Below are 26,034 nucleotides of genomic sequence, written 5' to 3' on the forward strand. Positions count from 1 at the left end.
ACTTTTGATCTTAAGCAACTCAGCCTTTCAGTTTCATTTTTGTCTCTTAGAATAACAAGAGTAATAACATATGTCTTGCATCACCAGAACATTATTTTAAAGAGTAAATGAAAATCGTCTAAAGCCAAAGCTTGGAAAGCGGTCAAGGACAAAGGAAATTCAGACAGCCAGAGGCACAACTTAATACACCATATTGAAACACTGATACTGCCACTTTTGGCCCTGGCTATTTTACCATGGGCTGTCCACTAACACTGCTGGTTTCATACCAAATTTGTGGACTATCCTTGCTACCATACCAAAATGAATTGTCATCTACATCTTAATTGCAACCTCAAAGAGGGCTAGATATGTCTACATAAAGCTTTGGTCTTTTATAGTAGATCAAACTATGGTCCCCAAATCCCTCAGATACAGGAGGAAATTATGGAGGATTTATGTCATTGCATTCTTGAACTTTTCCAATGATCTCCCAGCTGGTATCATTGCCCCTAGTATGCTCCCCAACAACTAACTTGCTTTGCTGGCATTTGTTTTTTTTATTGCCCCAAAGGCCAAATTCTGTTATGCCTTGTTTAGAGCCTTTAATGGCCTCTTTCCTGAAATATCTAGATAAATAGCAACTGACTAGAATAGTGCACAAACTTTCTAATGAAGTGACCATCCTCTATCCAAATTCTCTGATACTTACCATCCTCCACTGAACTCTTCTGCTTGGCTGAAATGCTAATTTCCCATAGGGCCTTAATGTTTAATGTCTCTTGTCAAAAGTAGGGCTATGAAGGAACTAAAGAAAGCAAGATATAGACATAATAATGTCTTTCTTTACTAAGGCCAATATAGTGAAATCTATCAATCAGGGAGGAGATAGAGGAAAGGCTCTTCCTAGCTTAAAGGTGAGGCTGTGTATAATAGCTTGAAACTGAAATGTCCCCCCCAAAAGCACGTGTCTTGCAAACTTGGACCCCAATGCAGAAATGTTCAGAGATGGAGCTTTGAGAAGTAATGATCGAGAGGACCATGGCTTCATCAGTGCATTGACCCACTGATAGGTTTAAATCTTAATGAGATATTGGAAAATAATGGAAACTTTAAGGAGTGGACTTAAGTGAAGGAAGTAGATTCACTGGAAGTTACGGACTTGAAGGATATACCGTTCTTTTTTTGGTCAATCCTGGGACTTGAACTTAGGACCTGGGCACTATCTCTGAAGTTTTTTTTTTCTCTAGCTAATGTTCTACCACTTGAAACATAGCTCCACTTCTGGCTTTTTGGTGGTTATTTGAAAGTAAGAGTCTTATGGACTTTCCTGCCCAGGCTTGCTTTGAACCATGATTCTCAGATCTCAGCCTCCAAAGAAGCTAGGATTACAGGCATGAGCCACTGGCACCTAGTTTGAGGGGTATATCTTGCTTCAGCCACTTTCCTCTTTCTCTGTCTCTTTGCTTCCTATGACATGAAATGGGAAGTTTTGGTCCCCCACACATTCCCTACCATGTGTCACCACAGACCATGAAACAACCTAGCCAAGTAATCATTGACTAACACCCCTGAAACCATAAGCCAAACATCAATTGTTCCTCCTTTCAGTGGATTTTCTCAGGTATTTTGTCACAGTGATGGAAAGCTGACTGATATGGGATGAGACAGAAGAAAGAGCAGCTGGATGGTATGCCGCTATGGATGGGGTCATTAGCCTGTGGTCAATGGAGAGGATCATTGAGCATGCCCAGAGTGCAGGACCCCAGTTACAGAGCTCAGGGACTGGTGTCAAAGAATCAAAGAAGCAAACTCATGCTTCCTTTTCTCCCCCTGTGCATTCTTATTGCATGCATTAATTATACAAGGGCATTTCGTTCTGACATATCCAGACATGCCTATGATGCACCTTTATCAGACTCTCCCTTCCATCATTCTCCATCATTCCTCTTTTCCCTTTCCAAACTAATCTCAACAAGTTTCACTGTTCCGTTTTTGCATTTACATTATTTTGGCCATATTCACCCTCCTTTACTCCCTCCTGGCAAACACAGTTCTAAACCATTTTCCTGGACTGATATAATCTTAGGATAGCTGTTTTTGACAGGTAAGTCTCCTCCTCAGACAGGTATGCTGGAGATCTCAAGTGAAATCATACTTCATTTAGAGAGGAATATACACACGCAGACTAGAAATCAACAACTGCTGTGTAGTGTACACTCATCTTGTTCTTCCACTCTGATGACTGTCCAACAACTGCTGCTCCAGTATGTTGATAGAAAAAGTTGTGGAAGGATTCTCAGTACACTCTGAGTCATCATTTCTGAATAAAGAGAGCAGGGTTGATGGAAAAGACTGGGTATCTTTGTGCCTTCTGCAATATTTACATTTTTAAGATGTTAGTGCATTTGTTGTATAAGTGACTTTGAAAGAACAATGCGGCTCCTTTGCTATTTTCTTTTAATAATGATCTAAAAGGTCTTGGGGGAGGGGATTCACAAGAGACATGTGGGAAAAAAAATAGAATGCCTTAAGTGGTTTAAAAATTATTCTGATTTTATGACATCATTGAAAGCTATTATCTTCACTTACAATACATTCATCAATCCATCAATGGATAGAGCAAATTCAAGAGTGTAAAGGACATTGCCCCATTTGTTAGGAAATGGAAAGACTTGAAAAAAATTATATTAAGTGAAGTAAGCCAAGCCCAAAGAAACATAGGTCCCATGGTTTCCCTTATTTGCAATAACTAGTATATGTCTGAGTCAAGCAGAAAAGGTCAGATAAGTTGATGTTAGGGAAATGAACACTAAGATATGTATTCAAATGTTTTTTTCTTTCATGCAATTTTTTCTAACACATTTATAAGATGATTTCTTTGTTGCTTTGTATGTACCTCCCCCATGGTATAACCCCTGCTTTCACTGTATATGATGTTGGTATAATTTGTGGAGGGGAAGGCAAAAACAAATCTTTTAAATAGGGATACAGGTGGACTTATTGCAACATTGAGATGTACAAGTCGTTGTGTCGAAAAGTTTGGTGGAGGGGAGGAAAATTAGGAGGGGGGCAGGGGAAGGATGGGAAGGGATGGGAAGGGGAAACAAAGGAGGAGGCTGCAATGCTTGATAAGAAATGTACTCATTATCTTGCCCATGTAATTGTAACCCCTCTGTACAGTTTTTTCACAATTAAAAAAAAAGAGTGTATTGTTGGCTAGGCATGATGGAATGTGCATGTAGGAGGATCACAGTCCAAAGCCAACCAGGACAAAAATGGAAACCCTATCTGAAAAACATCAAAAGCTAAAAGGACTGGAGATGTGATGTGACAGGGCACTTGACTAGCAAATACAAAGCCCTGGGTTCAAGCTCCCATTAACACACACACACACACACACACACACACACACACACACACACACACACACACACACACACACAAATGTGTATATATTATACAAATAATACTTTCATAGGTTATGAGTGGGCCATGGAACATGCCAGGTTTTACCACTTTGGCCTCTCCATTGCATGCCTGACTAGGCCAGTGCCTAGATTTCCCAGCTAGACATGCCAGGTTGTCTTATCAGTCTTCCTACCACACACCCTACATATAGACTGCACTCAATGGTTCACAGAAATACCAGGCACATTTTGTCATTTCATTTTCATCACAGCCTTTGAGACATAATTAATGGTAGTTGTTACCTCTTTGCTGACAGGAAAACTCCAATGTTGTATAGAAATGAGATAAAAATCCTGGTTTCCCAATCATATTTAAGTATTTTTTAATGTGTAAATTTCTCTTTCCACTGTGCTGCCTCATCTCTTTGTATAGGTTATTAATAAAAAAAAATTGAGATGTCCTAAATTTTGCTTACAAAGGTTAGAAGATGGAAAAAGGAGAGATGAAAAAATTGACCAGTAACAAGCTACAGGCCAATTGGAACAATTTTTTGCTTATCTGTTTTGTTTTGTTTTTCTTTTCTTTTCTTATTTTTAAACTTAATTTTATTGTCAGAGTTAAATACAGGGAGGTTACAGTTATATACATAAGGTAATGAGTACATGTCCTATCAAAATGTACTCCTCATTTTTCTCCTATTTTCCCTCCCTCCAATCACCCCCAAGTTATACAGTTAATTTCCAACATATTGTCTTGTGAGTATCACTGTTGCATTGGTTCACCCTTTGTCCTTGGTCTCACCATTTTGTTGTTCCCCTTCCCTTCCCTAATTCAAATTAACATTCTCTCTCTCTCTCTCTCTCTCTCTCTCTCTCTCTCTCTCTCTCTCTCTCTCTCTCTCTCTCTCTCTCTCTCTCTCTCTCTCTCTCTGCCAGTCCTGGGGCTTGAACTCAGCCTGAGTGCTGTCCCTGAGCTTCTTTGGCTCAATGCTAGTACTTGCACCACTTCTGGCCTTTTCTATGTAGTTTAGTGGAGATGAGTCTCAAGGACTTTCCTGCCCAGGCTAGCTTTGAACCGCAATCCTCAGATCTCAGCCTCCCAAGTAGCTAGGATTACAGGCATGAGCCACCAGCAGATGGCCTTGTTTTTCATGCTTGAATGTATGTTAAAACCTTAAACCCTTTCACAAGTCCCTAGGTGCTGTTGTGTCCTGCTTGAAGCCCCAACCAATCCAGGAGCAGCAATTACTTTCCCCCTATGGACTGCATTCCTCTCCCAAAGTTTCTCTGTTCCATATAATCTTGCCTCCTTTTTCTATAGATCTTGTGGTTCAAGGCAAGTAACTGATACATTCCTTCTCAGACACTTCTTCAACTGTGGTAACTTGAGGAACTACTCTCAGGGCTGGTTTTGTCTATCAGGCTCAATACACTCTTGTATCTCACAGATCTCTTGGTGTCCAGAGTTCCTGATTACCACATAACAAAGTTGCAGTCCATGCACAACATTCTCTGTAAGTGTTGTCTCATCTTCTTCCAGCCTTGTTTCCTATTCCATACTCTTTCTGTATGACATGGAAAACTGAATATGAGGTGTTCAAGTTGAATATGTGCAATGGTTTTTATTGTTGTTGTTCATTTTTGAGACAGGGTTCGCTATGTTGCCCAAGCAGGCCTTGAATTTATCATTCTCCTTGCCTCGGCCTTCTAAATGCTGGACCTATGGGTGAATACCACCACATCTGGCTTAACACAAAACTCTTGAGACCAAGAGATGTCTAAAGAAAAAGGTGTTACTAAGCCATTACAGATGCTAGCTAGAAAGAAAGGACCAGGTCCTAGGGTGAGTTTTCATCCCTTCCAGTGGGAGGGCTGAGCAGTTGCTAGGAAATGTCCTCTGGACTAGAGATAAACGCATGCTTTTTCTAAACATTGGGGAAGGAAAGCATTGTAACCTACACTGACTATAAATATAGAAGTAAAGAAAGCTTTTGGATAGGAGGCCAGTCCATAAAGCATTGTGATCTTTATTGGATTGGTTGGGGTTGACCATCTGAAAGTTCATATATGAACAAGGCAGGGTGGCCTTGGTGATCTGTGGGGATTTAAATCAAGGTCTCAACATAAACAGTCTTGTTTTCCCTGCCAGCTCCCTCCACAGTAATTAGTTGATTATCTTTTGTTCCTTCTACCCTTTGGTTTGCTATTGCATTCAGGACATCTCAGAAACTTTTTGTTTTTTTACCAATGGCAAAAACTAAGCCCCTCTCATACTTTATTTGTCCTTTTGGTGTCTTCCATAGAAGAGTAGGAAGCATATGTATTAGTTTCTTTTGCATAGCTGTGATCAAAGTATCTGACAAAATAATTTAAAATAGAAAAGAATAACTTTTTCAGGATCGAAGAGGGTTCAGTCCATGGTTACTTGGCTCCATGCACTTGGGTAGAATATAACCTAGCAGGAAGCAGAGACAAGACAGATAGACAGACAGGAAGTGACTAAAGATAAGATAAACCAGGGACCTACCCTCAGTGACCTACTTCCTCCAGCTAAGCCCATCTCCTAAAGTTTCCAGAACCTCCCAAAATAGCTAAGGACAAAGTATCCAACAGATTTTGTAGTTATTGAAATGGAGGACATTTCATATTCAATACATAGCATCATGCAATGAATACTTGCTGGATGAATGAGAAAATGAATGAATGAATGAGTGAATGAACAATTACTTTATCACTTAGGCCTGTCGGACTTGCAGATCTCTCATTTAGACTACTTCAAACTGAGAAGGAAATTGGTTGACTCAAATGTTACCTAAAAATCTTAGAAAGCCATTGTTTCAATCAGTAGGATTATGAAGTTTCTCTGCCTTGCTCACACATAAAAGGTAACCTGAACCAGTACTGTGTTACTGCATCAGTTGTTTTCTTACTATCTTCCTCCATTCTCCCTCCTTACTTAACTAAAATGACTACTTTATTTTTTCTGTTGTTGTTCTTTTTTTCCTGCTTTTTCCAGCTTTTTTCTGTCTATAAAACCAACCTCTTCAGCTCAGCCTGTGAGGAACACTTAGTCTATTTTACAGAAGGAAGTGCTGATTCTAATAAAGTGCCGGATTCTAGAATTGAAAACAATGCCAGGTAAATTTTTTAAACTAAATTATTGTGATTTTGGTTTTTGACTCAAGTTCTCAGGAAGTTCAGGAATCATGGCTCTATTGAAGTTAGATTAAAGTACTTTCCTTCTACTCTTGTCCCTCTTTGCCCTGGGCCTCTCCTCCTTATGGTCTTTCTTTTCTCTTGCTGCTCCTCTGTTTCTGTCATTCTTTACTGCTGCTGGGCCTTTTGCACCTCCTTTGTATGTGATGGTATGTGTGATGGTAGCTGGTGGCTTGGTTAGCCATTCAGGACAAAGAAAAGCATGTCTGTCTTCATACCAGTATTTTAATTCCATGAAAGGAGAACTATAAGACTAACCAGGCCTGTGTCCACACCACCAGTGTAGCTGGAGTAGGTGTAGTGATTAGCAAGCCCCTAAACCTCTTGTGGAAAAAGTAATAATGGTTTCCTAAAAGAAAAGATGCCAAGCAGATGAAAACAACATATGTGGGCCATAAATATTTTCCTGGGAAGTTTTATTAAGAAGTAAAGGAGACGCTGTTTTTATTATGAAGCAACTTCCTGCCTTTTGAGTGGACACTCCATGGATGGATGCTAAATTATGTCTTTCTGAATTGTTTGGCTTAGATCCTAAGCTTTAAAAAGATGAACTGCTCTTTATTCTTTGAGTCAAAGGTATTAGGAAGTCAAGGATAGTCATAAAGAGGAGTCTACCCCCACAACCTGACAGATCTATCAGTTCAGCAAATCAAAGACTGCAAAACAATTTTGTTGTTGTTGTTTATTTTGACTGCCAGCCAAATAGGGACTCTAGAAATTTGTTTGCAGATGAATGCTGGAGAGGAAACGTGCAGCCCAGTAACTAGCACAGGATGCAGATTGACCAGCCATGGAGAAAAAGCTGTGGACAACATGCTGGTTTTCCTGTACAGATGGAAACACAGAGAATGTTGTCATTCCCACGACTGAGAAGCTATGGAAAGTGCTGATTTTTCTTTTTTTTTGGTAGCTTCAGTCCTCAAAGAGGGGAATTGGTTTTCCATTTTGAGTGTTTCTTGATTTGTCTGTGTTTGAAACCTATCTTCTGGAAAAGAAATAATCATTAGAATTTAAGGAAAGAAAATCTTCCTTTTCTCTTGCTTTGGTAAGGTACTTTATTTTTACAGCAAATGCAAAGGAAGCAATGGCTTTAATAAATAAAAGAACAAATTGGCAAGCAAATGCTTAATAACATAAGACTAGAGATGAGAAAGGATGGTGGAAGGGGTGACATTGCTCAAGATGCATTGTTCTCAAAATTTGATACACTGAATTGAAACCCCATTGTATAACTACTTAAAGATAATTAGAAAACATTTTTAAGCTGGGCGCCAGTGGCTTATGCCTGTAATTCTAGCTACTCGGAAGGCTGAGATTTGAGGATTGAAGTTCAAAGCCAGCCTAGGCAGGAAAGCCCATGAGACTCTTATCCCCAATTAACAAGGAAAGAAGGAAGGAAGGAAGGAAGGAGGAAGGAAGGAAGGAAGGAAGAAAGGAAGGGAGGGAGAGAGGAAGGGAGAAAGGAAGGAAGGAAGTGGAGTTGTGGATCAAATGGTAGAGTGCTAGCCTTGAGTACAAAAACTTCATAACTAGCTGGGCGCCGGTGGCTCACACCTGTAATCCTAGATACTCAGGAGGCTGAGATCTGAGGATTACAGTTCAAAGCCAGCCAGGGCAGGAAAGTCTGTGAGACTCTTATCTCCAATAAATCACTAGAAAACTGGAAGTGGCACTGTGGCTCAAGTGGTAGAGCGCTGGCCTTGAGCTGAAGAGCGCAGGGACAGTGCCCAAGCCCAGAGTTCAAGCCCCACCACCGACCAAAACAAAACAAAACAAAAACTTCATAATTGCATCCAGGCCACGAGTTCAAGCCCCAAGACCCGCACAATAAATAGATAAATAAATAAATAATAAATGAAAAAAATTTAAAAAGCTAAAGGCTTAATGCTGGCAGAGAACATAAGAACAAATATTTAGTTTTGACTCAAATGGTAGACTATTTGCCTAGCAAACTCAAGATCCAAAGTTTAATCCTCATACAAAATATTTCTTTGGCTATTTTTTTTCTTTTTGTGAGTTGGTGATAATTTTTTTACATTGTTAAATTATCTTTAAGCAGTTGTACAAAACAGTTTATAACATTTGACAAAATAGTTTATAAATAAAATACATCTTGATTAATATCACCCCTTTCAACATTCTCACCCATGGCTTCCCTAATCCTTCCCTCCCTCATCTTAATTTTGTAGAATATACAGTAGATTCTTGGTGGCATTCCCTCCCTCCCCCCCTTCATTCACCTACCCCTTCCCCTTTGACTCTACTCTACCTTTTGGAGCACTCATGCAGTAGTATTTTATTTTGGTGAACTTTGATTTTGCCTTTCTAAGGAATTACTTATTTCAGTTAGTACATTTGTATATACTTGCATGGGGGGGGTCACAATTCCTAATTTTATAGGAAGAATAGTGAAGTTTTCTGCTTCTCAAAGTTATAAATATATGATTAATAAGAAAAACACTGAAGGAAATGAAAATAACATCATATCCTGTACTTCCTAACATCCTCTTTTGATTTTATGAGGTTTCCTGTCATTATTTCTTGGTGTATTTATTTTTAAGGAAGTTTCTTTAGCAAAAAGAGACAAGCAGCCCACCCTCCTCCCTTTGCACACAAATACACCCAGATTTAGACATTGCTTTTGAAGTATTTTGCCCCCTGTTTATGCTCATTGGCCCATGACCTACAGCATCTCTCAGTGACAGAGGTTCAGGAAGCAGTGGACAGAAGCCTTGCTAGAGAGAAAATCATGTCTTAAATCTCTGAATTATTGAAAACTGGAAAAAGATATGACCATACACATCATGATCATCATTACTTATTGTTAATAGCTCCCACTTATTGAGCTAATGTTTGCTATGGTGACACACACACATGCATACTCACACGCATGCATACATATTGCAAGTTTGTCACAGGTTCTTGATTCTTACTTATTTGGGGAGGAACAGTTCTGTGTTTGAACTCAGAGCCTCATGCCTGATAAGCCTGCTAAGCAGACACTATCGTTTGAACCATGATCCCATCCCCTTTTGTATTATTTTTCCAGTAGAGTCTTTCTTTTCTTGCTTGGGCCAGCCTGATTTATGATTCTCTTAATTTGTTCATTCAATATAGCTGGGATAATAGGTGTACCCTACCATATCCAGCATTTTTGGTGGGGGGAGTGGTGGTCAAGAGTGGAGCTTGAACTCTGGGCCTGAGCACTGTCCTGAGCTTTTCAGCTCAAGGTGAAGAGCTTTTCTGGAGCTTAATTGGAAATAAGAGTCTCATGGACTTTCCTGCCCAGGCTGGCTTTGATCTGCAATTCTCAGATCTCAGCCTCCTGAGTAGCTAGGATTACAGGTGTGAGCCACCAGCTCCCAGCTCAGCATTTTTCATTGAGATGCGATCTCTCTAATTTTTTTCCCCTTGCTGGCCTCAAACTACAGTCCTCTTGATCTCCAGCTCCTCAATAGCTAAGTAGCCAGGATTCATTCCACCTAGCCCTGTGATTCTCAATTCTTACTATCAGATGTTTGCTATGGATCAGATTTGTGGTCAAGACTCAATAGTGAATAATGAAAGTGGGCTAGCAAAGACAAACAGCAGTGTAACATCTCTCTGAGGTGAATATATAACATTATCCTCATTTTACAGATTAAGCGTGACAGAGTTGAGGAGGCTCACAATTCACCCTAATTCATAGAATTAGGAAGAGATAAAACTGCATTTGGAATCTTTAAGCCTCCAGAAAACTTTAGTTTACTGGAAAGGCTATAGTCCACCATTTAATATAGTTTCAGGTAATTTAGAATGTAGTACATTATAAATACAGCTATCTTTAAGAGAAAACCTATTCCCTAATGTGTCCCATCTTACACCATACAAAATCATATATATGCCATAGAACACTGGATTATACATGAGAGGTAGAAAAGATCCCTCATAAATGATAACATATATACAAAATATGTTGATGTGTATGTGTATCAGAGTTGTGGGGAAAAAAATCATAGAACCCTGTACCATCCATCCATGGAAATATTAACATTCATCTTGGACTCAAAAGACAGGAGTGGCTTCTTAGGCAAAAGACGGTTTTATATTTTAAAGTGTGAAATCGTGCCAGGTGGCTCATGCCGGTAATCCTAGCTACCCTGGAGGCTGAGATCTGAGGATCATAGTTCAAAGCCAGCCTGGGCAGGAAAGCCCGTGAAACTTATCTCCAATTAACCACCAGAAAACCGGAAGTGGTGCTGGGACTCAAGTGGTAGAGCACTAGCCTTGAGCCAAAGAGCTGAGGAACAGCGCCCAGGCCCAGAGTTCAAGCCTCACGTTTGGAAAAAAAAAAAAAAAAGTGCAATAACGACCTCTTGTATGGTATTTTAAAGCCTATGTGGAAGCTTTTGTAGCTATCATGAGATCCTCAAATATTCTATGGAATTTATATGGGTGGACTTTGTATAGAAGTCAGTAAGAGTGGTTACAGCTGATAACGACTAGTTATCAGCCAAAAAGCCAACACATTTGACCACAGGACAAAAGTATAGATGTGGTGCTTACTGATAATCTACCACTGCCAGCTTGAAACAGTAACACAGTGAGTCTATAATCAAGCACATACATTTAATTAAACATAAAAGTTTACTATGCTGAAAATGAGCTTTATAACTTGTGGGTGGGGATGGGAGGAAAAAACTAGGAGAGAGAAAATGAAGGGGTAATATTGTCCAAAAAGAAATGTACTTTACCTGACATATGTAACTGTAACCCTTCTGTATACCACGTTTAGGATAACAATGAAAATTTTTTTTAAAAAATAAAAGTTTAATCAACCAATTGGCACTGAAAACATCCAAACCTTTCTACATAACTATGATGATGTTTCTTAAACATATTTATTTCAAAAAGATCTACCATGACCACTTCAGGTGCCAGAATTTATATATATATGTCATTCTTCTTCATTTTTTTAAAGAAAAAATGTACATGAACTCACATAGACAGAACCCCTTGCGCTTTGTGTTGACTGCTGCTTTATACTGATTTAATAAGATCTTAAGTATCCTTAAAGGCTCTCTTGAAAGCTTGTCACATTAACTTCAGAGTTTCTGTGGGTTAGGGAAGTACTTTTGGTGTTTTCAACTACCTGCAAAATCAATTTAGTAAATAGACACTTTTTTCTTTTCTTTTTTAATTTATTTATTTATGTGGTACCAAGGAATTGAACCCAGAGCCTCATGCATGCTAGGCAAGTACTCTACCACTAAGCCACATTCCCAGCCCAACACTTTCTTTCTTTTTTTTTTTTTTTTTTATAAAAGAACAGTAAAAAAATGGTGAGACAAAGGACAAACAGTGAACCAATGCAACAGCTATACCCACAAAGCACTACGTTGGCAATGAATGTTACAACTTGGGGAGGTGGGTGGTAGAAGGAGTCAGGGGAAAGAAAGAGAAAAAACAAGAGAGGGGGTAACAATGTTGAACAATAAATGTACTCATTGTCTTACTTATATAACTGTAAGCCCTCTGTACATCACCTTTACAATAAAATTAAATTAAATAAAAAAAAATAGAGCCGGGTGTTGTAGCACATGCTGGTAATCAATGAGGAGGATGAGGCGGGAAAGTTATGAGTTCAAGACGAATCTGGGCTATACCTTGCCAGGTGCTAGTGTCTCTTGCCTGTAATCCTAGCTACTCAGGAGGCTGAGCTCTAAGATGCCTGGTTCGAAGCCAGTTCAGACTGGAGAGTCTGTGAGACTCTTATCTACAATTAACCAACACAAAAGCCAGAAGTAGAGCTGTAGATGAAGTGGTAGAGCATTAGCCTTGAACAAAATAGCTAAGGGATAGTTCCCAGTTCCTGAGTACAAGTCCCAGCACACCAGCAGTAAAGGAAAAAGAAATCAAAAGAACATCATAGAAAATGTCATAGTGCATCACAAGTAGGAAAGGTATATTTTGTGAAATTTTTATCTTCCTGCATCTATTATGTGCAAAGGTGATAAGGTGGATAATAGTTTTAAAAAAGCAAAAAAAAGAAAGGAAACAAAAAACTTTGAAAGCCACTAAAACCACCAGGTTGTGGTTGTTTGAGGTAAAATGCTTTTGTTTTGTTTATAAGACACAGAGTCTCACCACATTGCCCAGGCTAGCCTCAAACTACTGGGTTCAAGTAATCCACCTGCTCAGCCTTGCATGTTAGATGGCAGAACAGGTTTGTACCCTGCAGCCCAGCTTAAAAATAGTTTTCAGGTTGAAGTCTCAGGGCACACAAGAATTTTCATTATATAAATGTCCTGATAGAAGTTGCTAGGAGCGGAGAAGTTTTGATGTTTAAAGTACAAATGAAGGATAAGAAGAAAAACTTCAGCTAATCCAATCATGTTTAGTGGTGGTCTTTCTCTTTTGAGGAGTTGGGGTCAAAGGAGATTGAACCCAAGTCCTCATGCATGCTATACCTGTGCGTTACCTTTGAAGCTACACTCCCAGCGAGGTCCTATTCTTTGATCCAGGCTAAGATATACCTATGGGCACCACTGCTAGGAAAGACAAAAGGGAGGAGCAGAGAGAAAAGAAAGGGGAAAGCAAGAAGGAAAGTGTCAAAATGAGAACAATATAAATCAGAGCCAAGATTGGGATTCATGTGTTAGAAAGACAGAAGTGAAACAGAGGAGAGAGCAAACAGTAGATATGAGATGAGGACTGGCAGGTAGAATCATTCTACATGAGAAAGATACCTCCAGCTGTCTGTAATATAAGCTAGACTTGAATATAAGCTAGACAATGAAGAGGCATGCCTGATTGAGTTGGTTAAGTCATAAAGACTAAAATAATGTCACCAGGATCCATAGCATCGGCCTCTATTTTGTTCCTTTTGTGGATATGACATGTGGGTACAGGATGAGTATGAGAAGAATCAGGATCACGTGCTTCTTATTCTCAACCATCAAGGAAAAAAAAATCCTGGATTCCTGTGTTTTGCTGTGTAACAAGCGATAACTTCTAGAATCTGCCAGTCCATTTCTACTTACATTTTATTGATCAGAATTGAATCATATGCCCATTCCTGAATCTATTTTAGACACATGGAGACATAGCCCAGAGCAATTAGACTGAAGTCAACCTTTCTCAGGCACATTGGTTGGGTGTTAGGAAAGCACAATTGAAGTTCTTTTTGTCTGAATGAGCAATCAACAAAGTTCATTGCATAGAAAATGTTTTTTTTTCTCTCTACTTTTGTCATATATTCCAGCATTTTTAGTGGATTTGATATGAAAAGAGTAGAGACCTCCACTGTCATTTTCCTTTCATAGAAGAATGCCTTTGGAGGTATAGAAATAAAGGCAAAGAAATTGAATACACAGAGCTGCTATTTTCTGTATACTTGATGACCAAAATAAATCAGGATTTTTTTTAATAAATCAGAATTTTTTCCCTAAAAATAATATGCTGCATTCACTCCCTCAGAAACAATGCACAATGATTGACCTCTGTTGGAGCAAACATCATAGAACCACTAGCCATTGTATAGAGCTTTATTTCTCGCCCTGATTCCTCCCCCACTCAGAAGTTGGGCTTCAGCATTATCCTCATGTGTACTTGCCAACTTTCTGCATCACGACACAAAGACATTGCTAGTTAGGATCATTCTAGCCTGAAGAAAAGCAAGTGCAAAGCCAGCCAGGCTTAGATGAAATGCACACTGTTTGCTGAATGGCTGTGGTATTTTGAGGGCTCCCTTTATGAAAGGCTAGCATAAAGTCAACAGCCCACAGTTGCTCAAATCTGTGCTTTGGTTTTACTGCCATCACTTGCCACTTCCCCACCCAGGAGAATTATAGCTAAGTGGTGTTTTAACTATGTCTCTAGGGGACTGTTGGGTAAGATGAAAAACATGCTAGGTCACCAATAAATCATTTCTGAAAAAAGGGGGACATTCCAGGAAAATTAAACAAAGTGGAGAAAAGCCTTAGCTTGCAGTCTGTTGTTTCAGACTTTGAATGATGGCTTTCCTCCTTGCTTAGACAAACACACTAGGCAGGAAGCCCTGCACAGGGGAGAAAAAAAAGTTCTGTCCAGAGCCATAGAAGAGAAGAGCAAATGATGATAGCCATTAGACTTAATCCCTTACTTAAGCAAAATAAAACAGCTAGTTCTTTAACTTTTTCCCATAGATCTGATCATTTTCAATAGTTCTATAGTGATGACCTGACAGCTGTAGAAAACCCAGGAGCTTGGAACAGAGTTTTCCAGTTATTTCAAAGCTCAGCAAAGTCTTTGAATAATTTAACTACCTTCTCTTTGTGCCCTGGCTATAATGTGCAGGTAGGTTGTTTTCCTTGGGATCTTTACTGATAGTAGGGTGTGTGGGAAAACAATGTTTGTAAGTGCTGTGTGTCAAAAACGTCCTGGAAAGTTCAAAGCCAGCCTAGGCAGGAAATTCCGTTAGACTCTTATCTCCAATAAACCAGAAGTAGTGCTGTGGCTCAAGTGGTAGAGCGCTAGCCTTGAGCTGAAGAGCTGAGGGACAGCGCTCAGGCCCAGAGTTCAAGCCCCATGACCTAACAAAAAAGAAAAGAAAAAAAGCTTCTGGAGTTTAAAAGCCACACTTTTCCCATGTGGACTTTATGATTTTAGATTGTATTATAATTCTTCTGTTTCTTATTTCCTCTGCTATACAATTCCAATATTCAAGCATCTACTAATTGCTGTTATCCTACCATCCCATAACAATATCAGCCCAAATTTTTGCTGAGCAAGTTGCTGGTGGCTTCCATAGCAATGAGTGAAAAATAACATAGGATGTTCCCCACGAGTCCATACTGAACAAAAGCAACTCCTCCCCCTCCTTTCCCCCTCTCCTCCTCCCCTTCCCTTTCCCTTCCCCTCCTCCTCCTCCTCCTCCTCCTCCTTCCCCTCCCCTCCTCCTTCTCCTCCTCCCCTTCCCCTCCTTTCCCCCTTCTCCTCCTCTTCCCCTCCCTCTCTCCTCCTCCTCCCCTCCTCCTCCTCCTCTTCCTCCTCCTCCTCTTCCTCTTTCACCTTCTCCTCCTCCTTGTTCCCTTCCTCTTCCTCCTCCTTCTCTTCCTCCTCCTCCTCCTTCTTCTCTTTTTTCTTTCTTCTCCTCCTTTCTTCCTCAACATTTGTCTACTGCACTTGGTAGAATTCTGAAAGTATTTTTCTTTGTGGAAACAGAAATCATCAGGTCAAAATTGGGGCCTTAATTCTTTAGATGTCTCACTATGATGAATGATTCATATCATTCCCCTCAAGTAAAAACCTTAATTTCTATATTGTGCTTCTTAAAATTGACATTGCTAAGATGTGGAAGTTCTGATACTAGTGGAGATTCAGTGAGCACTGATACAGTGAATGAATAATTTCTTTTCAATAATGTTTTTTTAAGTAGGACATTGACTAGTACCTAGGGAATTGATTTTCTAAGAATCCTTCTAGCTTTTAAGAGCCAAAAATTTAAAATATGTAAATGTTACCATTGTTCACTATTGTTTTCACAAAAGTAAAAAACAAATCAGCTACACATGGACAAAATAGCACAAATCTATGTGCATAGCATCAGACTAGCAAGATTCTGTCACTTTATGTAATGATGCTTTTGCTTAAGATTAATAACAGTTTCTTGATTCTTGAAACTTGTTATTTTCTGATTGCTACTTTGGTGCTTACTCAGGTTATCTGTTGTGGGATTCTCAAGAGGTAGGTCATTTCTTAGTGATATATTTATAGCTTGTATAACTGTAGCATGTTTAGAAGGTTAATATCTTTGTGCTATTATGGAATGAGATGTTCATGTTGCCCTTCATGAGGTCTCCTTGTTAAACTACATATATGTTTTTTTTATTTAATTTTATTGTCAAGGTGATGTACAGTGGGGTTACAGTTGCATACATAAGGCATTGTTACCCCCTCCTTTATTTTTCTTTCACTTTCCCTTCCCCCAACTCCCTCCCCTCCAAGTTGCAAAGTCCATTTCCAATATATTGTCTTGTGAGGATCTAGACAACATTACTAGAGTGGTACTTTCTTTCCATTATACAGTGGTGAAATATTGAAAATGTGAAAACTATAATATTCCTTGCCAAGAATGTTCCAAAATGGACAAATAGATTTTTTTTTTAAAAAAAGCTCTGTCCCATTTGACCTTTACCATGATGGTTAGGTTCCCAATCTTGTCTCCAAGAGTTAGTCTCTAGTTTTTAGGATCTAAACTAGGTGACATCCTTATGTAGGGAGAAAATGGCCAGTCTTACTTTTGCTGCTGTCCTTTTTGATCATCTTTTCCAACTTGCCTAGACAACTCACTAACTACCTTCTGATTGTCTTTGCCTGCTTCATATTCCTGGCTCCTGACTCCAGCTACCTATAAGAGTTATCCATACAGTAAACCTGGGCACTTTTTGGACACCTGTCATTGTTTGCCTATCAGTATCATTGAACGTGGATTTCTATGCCCACTAAACAACAGACATTAAACTGCCAAGAAACTTTACAAGGCCAATGCTGTCATTTAGCTATTCTTGTTAAGAAAGCATATAGGAGGTAAGTGGAAGAGATATGGCTTGAACCCAGATAGACTCTCAACAGCTGTTCTCTACCTTCTCCCAATTCCTACCCAAATGGAGAATCAATATGAACCACTTGTGTAAGAGCCAAGCTCCTTAATCATATGATAGAGTTTGTTTCCGGTATGGAAGAGGGCAGAGGCCCAATGGGGTAGAAAGATGCTGCTTTCCACAGTGTTCTCTTAGTTCTTTTGGTGGCAGGTAGCTTTATTATTTCCTTTATGCTCAAAAATTATCCTTTTTAAAAAAATTCACCCCAAATACTAGAGATATTCCAGATTGCACTCATTATTGGCTGATATAAATTTTGTCACTTGTTTATAAGAATGGTTTTGACATGGCCTTAGCTAAATTTAGGTGATGTCATCTTAAGAACCACAAAGAGAGCTTTAAAAAAGCATTGCAAAGCATTCATTCTATACCCACACAATCTTGATCTTCCAGTTTCTTTTAGTTGAAATCCAGAGTCGTGTAAGAAAATGCTTGGTTTTCAGAAATGTCCACAATTACCTATAAATAAAATCTAAACTCACTCACTTTTATCTTTTCTCCATGCTGGAAATGGAACCCAGGGCCAACCAAAAAATTCTATCTTGGAACCCACCCGAGCCCATGAGCTAGATAATATTTACAGGACTGGGAAAGTGTTTTGTGTCTAATGTCTATATGTAGTCTACAAAAACCTCATCTCACACAGATAAATGAAGAAAAGAGATGAGTAGCAAATCCATAACTTAAGTTTGTCCTTTACCAGATAAATCAAGAGAATAAAAGACTATAAAGTATAGATTAAGTTAAGAATTTTGTGGTAGCTTTAGGAGATTGCCTTTTACGCACAGTGAAACAGAGTAAGTGAATGGTCTTTTGAGGAGCTATCCTGACTCGTGGAGAAAATTGAGGTAAAGACAAGAGCTAGAAGTAGACTTATGGTGGACAGAATGCAGGGCAGAGGTATTATGAGCTAAGAGGAACTTTTTTACTTGATGAGATTAATAAGAAACAAATTAAAAGTCTAGCTTAGTAACAGCGGAGAGGCCTAACTCCTGCAGTTGTAGTGTTGATGAGTTCTCCGGGACAGAAAACAGGAAGGAAGAATGAGCAATGCCTTCCTCGGCATTGCATTTGGTCTGTTAGGAAACCACGGGACGGGACACGTGACCAGCCCAGTGTGCTTCTGTCTCACATGCTCCCCATGGAATCTTGAGACATACTGGGATTTCTCAAAGGAGCAAATTGTCTGATTCTGAAAAATGACTACCCACCCAAATACAGGATTCCATATCACAGAGATCTGCTTTGTTTTGTACACAGCTGTTTGATGAACACCTGGAGTACAGTGAGGTGCTTAGTGAATAGGAATTTCAGAGCAGCCTGAGGAATATTTGGGATTTTCTGCTGCTTATTCAAACAGGAAAAAAAAAAAAGGGGACAGGAGGAGAAGCAAAAGAGGTCATTCTTCCTTTCCTTTGGCAGCTGAGTTATCTTGCCCATCCAGTTTGAGTTTGTGGCTTACAGAATTATAATAAAATTGGTATATTGTTCAGTGTGTGTGTGTGTGTGTGTGTGTGTGTGTGTGTGTGTGTGTGTGTGTGTGTGTGTGTGTGTGTGTTCTATAAGAATATCAAATTATGCTAGGTGTCTGTAGCACATGCCTGCAATCCTAGCTACTCAAGAGATTGAGATCTGAGGCTGCAGTTCCAAGCCAGCCCAGGCAAGAAAGTCTCTAAGACTTTTATCACCAATTAAATACCAAAAAGCCAGAATGTTTAAATAGGGATACAGGTTGATCCATTGCAACAATGAGATGTAGAAGACACTATGTTGAAAAACGAACTTTACAATTTAGGTGGTGGTGGGGGGGGAGTGTAGTTGTGGAGGTGGGAGGGAAGGGATAGTAGGGGAAAAACAAAGGAGGAGGCAACAATCCTTGATAAGAAATGTACTCATTACCTTGCTCATGTAACTGTAACCCCTCTGTACAGTATTTTCACAATAAAAAACATTAAAAAAAAGCCAGAAACAGTGCTGTAGCTCACAGTGGTAGAGCACTAGCCTTGAGCTCAAAAGCTCAGGCACAGTGCTCAGGCCCCAAGTTCAAGCTACAGGACACACACACACACACACACACACACACACACACACACACACACACACACACACACACACACACAGAATATCAAATCATGTACCTCTATATCCAGGTGTGTGATTGACTTTAATTAACTCATCAACACTGCTGGCATAATTTACTTAATTTAAAAAAAAATTTTTGTTGTAAATATAGTATAAAAATAGCATACAGAAGGGTTACAGTTACATGAGTAAGGTAATGAGTACATTTCCTATTGAGCATGATTCCCTTCCCTCCCACCTCCCAACTCCCCCCACCAACTTGCTTACTTTTGCTGATTCAGCAGTAATTACTTACAAGAACCAGGATTAGCTCATAAACAAAACAGCCTGTCCCTGATTAATAACACAGTTTAGTGATAATAAGACAACTGTAATCCAGTAAGGCCACACCCCATTCCAGCAATCTCAGGACATCTAAATTGGGAGTTGGTGTCCATATAAACAAATTCAAATTATCTTGCAGCAAAAACCTCAAACTGCTTGTTTGAGATGGTTTTGGCTAGAAGATGTGAATCCTGATCAAACTCAAAAACCACAGCAGTTCAGAAATAGCTGAAACAGAGACACGGTCATTACAGGAAGCTTCGGAGGAGGTTCAAAGGCGGTTAAAGAAAGAAAAGGAAAATCTGCAGTTGGAGAAGCTGGTGGTATTCCTGCTGGCAATGCTGATGACATTCTCTGAAAAGGAAGGGGAAAGAGTTGGAGGTGCCAAACAAGCAGCCCAGACAGTGACAAAACAGGAAACAGGAGTGCTGACAAAACCCAACTGTAATTTGGGAAGAAACAAAAGGATCAAAGCCACTAGGCAGTTGAAGACACTCAATAAGCACAAAGAAAAAGGAGTGAGACACCCAGAATGAACAATGCTTTTGTAGGATATGTGCTCCCAAAGTGAGCACATGTACAATGCTTTTTAAAAAAGAATTTTCAAGTAGATAATGCAGTTCTCAGTGTTCCTGTTGGATGAGCCAGAAACAGACTTGGTTTTCTTATCATCGTTTCTAGGAAATTCCAATTTCACTACAATTGCACTACATCAAACATTCCTTGTGTAAATGTGTCTTCAAAATTCTGGTTGGGTGTGATGGTACATACCTGTAATCCCAGGTATGTGTAAGGAGAATTAAGGTCTAAGGCTGACCCATGCAAAAAACTTGAAACACAATCTGGAAAATAACTTGCTGCTTTTGATCCTTGCAGCCTATGGATATAGATGTGAAACCTGGAGCATTGGCAGCTTGAGATGGCTGTGATAATAAAAGCCACATGTTTTAATAATGGAAGGAAAAGCTTGGGTCCTAGAGTAAATCATGGAGTGACCCTAGTTAGATTCTCTCTACAGACTCCTCCTAGCTAAGGAAACAAAATATAACAAACCTTTCTAGCTAGATTTAGGTATTGGGATTTACATTTTTATTTTATGTGCAGGAGAACCTAATTCCAACTGTTGTATTAGCAATCAGTCCCCCAACCCTTGTCCTACTATTGGATCTCAAAACCTGAACACATAAAACTACTGATAATCAATATAATATGGGAGTATAGTTTAAAAAATCACAGATTTAGATATTCTTCCTTTCTTTAACAAGTCTATATTTGCCTTTTTTTTTTGTCAGTCATGGGGCTTGAACTCTGAGCCTGGACACTGTCCCTCAGCTCTTCAGCTCAAGGCTAGTTCTCTACCACTTGAGCCATAGCGCCACTTCCTCTTTAACAAGTCTATAAATAATTTTTCAAAATTAACTTCTATATTTTAGTTTTAGAACTCTTATTTTTGCCAAAAAGGGAAAATTGCCCAAGTTTTCTGAATGTATACCATTCCCCCTGACCCTCCGTTTCTATCTTTCTCATTAAGTAATATCCAAAATAATCTGGTATGTTTTGTCTTGTTCAAAATATCTTTTTCTATATATTTATGTTTATAAACTTACATTACTATAAGTTTATTCATTTAAGTTGATAAAGTAACCCATAAGTTTATAAAGTAACTCTCCTAATAGGTCCAGGAAGCAGGAATAGCAAACAGAATGATCTGCATTTCTACCCAGCAGTCATTGCATCACTTTGAGGTGGATGGACTATTATTACTCCTAATATACATAAAGTAGAATCTCAGAATGGCCACAAAGTCTGATTCAATGCCTTGAATCCATGTTGGCATGCAATAAATTCTCCTTGGCTGCCTGGATGGGTGCCAGGGTGAGTGAGTGAGTCTGGAAAATTGAAGTTGAAGGAAATATCAGCTTCACAACATTGGAATTAAAATTAAGATTTCATCAGTCTTGTTTTAATTCCTTTTTTTCCCTATTACTCCACATTGTCTCTCCCTAGATAACCATTCTCAGTTGTCCATTTGGGTATATTGACAGAGAAAGGCAGTTTTCAGAGAGGTCATCTATGGTAGACTTCAGCTAGTGTCCCAGCACAACACTGCACACACCACAAAGGGTTTGCTTTTGCTGGCAGCTCTCCCAGTCCTCTCACATTAATGCTGTGCCAATAGCTATTGTCTTTGAGAAGTGACTGTGCTGGCAATGGAGAGTTTCCTTAAACAAAGGTCTTCACATAGACAGCCAGCAAGGAGATCCATTCCTAGCTTTGCTTAACACCCTCCCTCAGCTGGAGGATGTGTTCCACTTGGGGAAAGGCTTCAGGAGGTCTTGTGCTGTGGTAATTGCTGTGTGTGTGTGTGTGTGTGTGTGTGTGTGTGTGTGTGTGTGTGTGTGTGTGTGTGTGTGTGTGTGTGTGTGTGTGTGTGTGTGTGTGAGAGCCATTTAAAGGATCAAACAAGGAAACAGAAGACTTATCATCACCTCTAACATTTAATGTATTCTTTCCTTTGAAAGAACTGAGAGGGACTGGGAAGGTGGCTCAGTGGTAGAGTGCTTGCCTTGCATGCATGAGGCCCTGAGTTCGATTCCTCAGCACCACATACGCAGAAAAAGAAAAAAACCGGAAGTGGTGCTGTGGCTCAAGTGGTAGAGCGGTAGCCTTGAGCTGAAGAGCTGAGGGATAGCGCCCAGGCCCAGAGTTCAGGCCCCACCACCAGACCCCCCCCGCCCCCCAAAAAAAGAGCTGAGAAATGAGCAAAAACCAGAAAAGCTTGAAACCATCTACCTGATCCACTCTGTGAAAGGTATCTGAAGTAAATAGATACTTTTTACAACCCTATTGAAGCAAGTATTTAAAGATTTCTTCTAAGTCATCTAAGTTTGACAAGACATATGGTAGAAAGTCTAGATCATATACTCACCAGTAAGCTAATGGGTGAGATTTTTAAAAATACATTTTTTATTGTAAAAAATACTGTACAGAGGGGTTACAGTTACATGAGCAAGGTAATGAGTCCATTTCCTATCAAGCATTGTTACCTCCTCCTTTGTTTCCCTCCTACCTCCACAACTACAGTCCCCCACACACCCCCCACTCCCACCTAAATTGTAAAGTTCATTTTTCAACATAGTGTCTTGTGCAGCTCATTGTTACAATGGGTCAACATGTATCCCTATTTAAGCATTTTGTTTTTTCCCTTCCCTCCCCAAATTAGAGAAGTGTATATACAAGATGCAGGGAACCAACATCAAATACAGTGAAAACAGGGGTTATACATGGGAGAGGATAATACAAAGAAATAAAAAAAATCACATGGTACATAATACATGTGTTACAAACAATAGTAAACAAGAAAGAAAAAACCACTTGTGTCCCTATCTTGGGGTTCATTTTGCTTATCATCATCTTATCTGCTCATATGTACATAGCTTTTGACCTTTTCTGCTTGTCTCAGATATATACTAGTTATTGCAAATAAGGGAAACCATGGGACCTATGTTTCTTTGGGTGGGCTTGACTTACTTTACTTACTATAATTTTTCCAAGATTTTCCATTTCCTAATAAATGGGGCAACGTCGTTCTTTCTGATGGAGGCATAGAATTCCATTTTATATATGTACCACATTTTCTACTGAGGGACATCTGGGTTGGTTTCATATCTTAGCTATGATAAATAATGCTGTGATAAACATAGTTGTGCTGGTAGCTTTAGTATGGTCTTGTTTGTGATCATTTGGGTAAATGCCCAAAAGTAGGATTGCTGGGTCATAGGGGAGCTCTATGAGGAGTCTTTTGAGGAACCTCCATACTACTTTCCAAAGTGATTGAACAAGTTTACACTCCCACCAACAATGCCACATCCCCTCCAGCATCTGGTGTTACTAGAGTTCTTGATTCTAACCATTCTAACTAGGGTGAGGTGGAATCTCAATGTTGTTTTGATTTGCATTTCTTTTATGGCTAGAGAAGTTGAGCATTTCTTCATATGTCTATTGGCCATTCTTCTTTCCTCTTCACAGAAGTTTCTCTTTAAGTTTTTAGCCCAATTATTTATCGAGCAATTGTTTCTTTGAGTATTTGTTGTTGGAGGATTTAATTTTTTGATTTCCAAGTATATTTTAGATATGAGGCCCCTGTCAGTTATATGGCTAGTGAAGATCTTCTCCCAATCTATTGATCTTGCTATCTATGTCCTTTGCCATGCAGAAGCTCTGCAACTTCATGCAATCTCATTTGTCCAACCTTTCATTGATTTGTTGTGTTTTGGGGTCTCTATTAAGAAATTTTGGCCCGTGCCAAGGAGACCTAGGGTTTCTCCTATTCCATCCTGTAATGTTTTCAGGTGTCTGCTTTGACTCCGAGGTCTTTGATGCACTTGGAGTTGATTCTGGTGCAGGGTGATATATAAAGATCTGACTTTAGTTTTCTACAAGTGATTAACCAATTTTGCCAGCACCATTTACTCAAGAGGCTGTCTTTCTTCCATTCTATTTTTTTAACTCCTTTATTGAAGATTAGGTGGCTATAGGTCTGTGGGTTCATTTCTGGGTTTTAATTCTTTTCATTGGTCCTCATATCTGTTCTTGTGCCAGTATCAAGCTGTTTTGATTACTATGACCTTGAAATTTGGTATTGATATTCCTCCAGCACTGTTCTTTCTGTTAAGGATCGGTTTTGCTATTCGGGGTCTTTTATTGTTCCATATGAATTTTTGGAGTTCTTCTTCTATTTCATTGAAGAATGAACTTGGAATGTTGATAGGTATTGCATTGAATTTGTAGATATGGATGATATTTTTAAGCTTGCTGTTAACTAGAAAGATAGACCTCTATTTCTATTAGTATATATTAATTATGCCAAATAGTAGATTTCACTATGACATCTTCACATTTGTAAATAAGGTACTTTGATCTCACCTTCCCTATTACCTAAAACTATCCATCTTCATCTTTTCTGCTAATTCACCTTACTAATCACTCTTCCTTAAAAGCAATGCTCAATAACATGGGAAATTACTATAAGATACTATTAGATCCAGTTAATATAAAATTACCTACACTATGTCTCAACTTTATGCTTTCATGTGTTTAACGAATAGAGAATTAAAAAACAAACATATTCTCAATAGCTATATCTCAATGGTAGACTACAGGTTTTTCTCTCTTTTATTGTTTTTAATTGAAAAGGTGATGGGGGGTTGTTTCCCAATACATAGGTAAGATAATAAGTACATTTTAAAAAATCATTGTTACCCCATCCCTCATTACCTCCCACTTAGCCCTCACTATCCCCTCACCCAGTTGTAATGTTCAAATCCCACAGAGTGTCACTCGAGTATCAATGTTGCTGTGGTTCATCCATTATTCTACTGTTTCTGTGATTCCCTTTCCCTTTCACATATTACATTGTCCATTGTGCAAAATATGAGGTATAAAAAGCTAAGAGAAATGACAAAAAATAGAGTAAAAAGAACATACTATATACAGGGTCTAATGAGAACCTCTTGTTTCCATAAGTTGGAGTTCATATTAATACACTTCATTATATATAGTCCTTTGCACTAAGCATTTGGGTTCTTAAGATCCCCTGTTAAGAGTCCTCTGAATATTCTAGTTCTTACAGATAAGGAAGATCATGTGACTGCTTTTCTTTAGGTATGGCTTACTTAATAGAATTTTTTCCAAGTCTCCCATTTCCTTATGAATGGAACAATGTTATTCTTTCTGATGGAAGCATAGAGCTCCATTTTATATATATATATATATATATATATATATATATATATATATATATATATATATATATATATATATATATACCCCACATTTTCTTGATCCATTCATCTACTGAGGGACATTTGGGTTGGTTCCATATCTTGACTATGGTAAATAATGCTGTGATGAACATAGTTGTGCTGGTAGCTTTTAGTATGGTCTTCTTTGTGATCATTTGGGTAAATGCCCAAAAGTGGGATTGCTGGGTCATAGGGGAGCTCTATTTGTAGTTTTTTGAAGAACCAACTCACTGCTTTCCAGAGTGGTTGAACAGTTTTGCACTCCCACCAACAGTATAGTAGCATTCCCTTTGGTCACATCCCTGCCAGCATCTGTTGTTAGATTTCTTGATTATGGACATTCTAACTGGTGTAGGGTAGAATCTCAATGTTGTTTTGAGTTGCTTTTCTTTTATACCCAGAGATGTTGAACAATTCTTCACGTGTCTCTTACCCAGAGATGTTGAACAATTCTTCATGTGTCTCTTGGTCATTCATATTTCGTCTTCAGAAAGGTCTATCTTAAGGTCTTTAGTCCACTCACTTTTTAATGGGGTTGTTTCTTTGGGGGGTTGTTTTGGGGGAATTTAATTTCTTGAGCTGTTGGTAATATTTTAG

The sequence above is a fragment of the Dipodomys merriami genome, unplaced genomic scaffold (genome assembly GCF_024711535.1).
Source record: "Dipodomys merriami isolate MVZ:Mamm:240054 unplaced genomic scaffold, mDipMer1.0.p SCAF_9, whole genome shotgun sequence".
NCBI lineage: Eukaryota > Metazoa > Chordata > Mammalia > Rodentia > Heteromyidae > Dipodomys > Dipodomys merriami.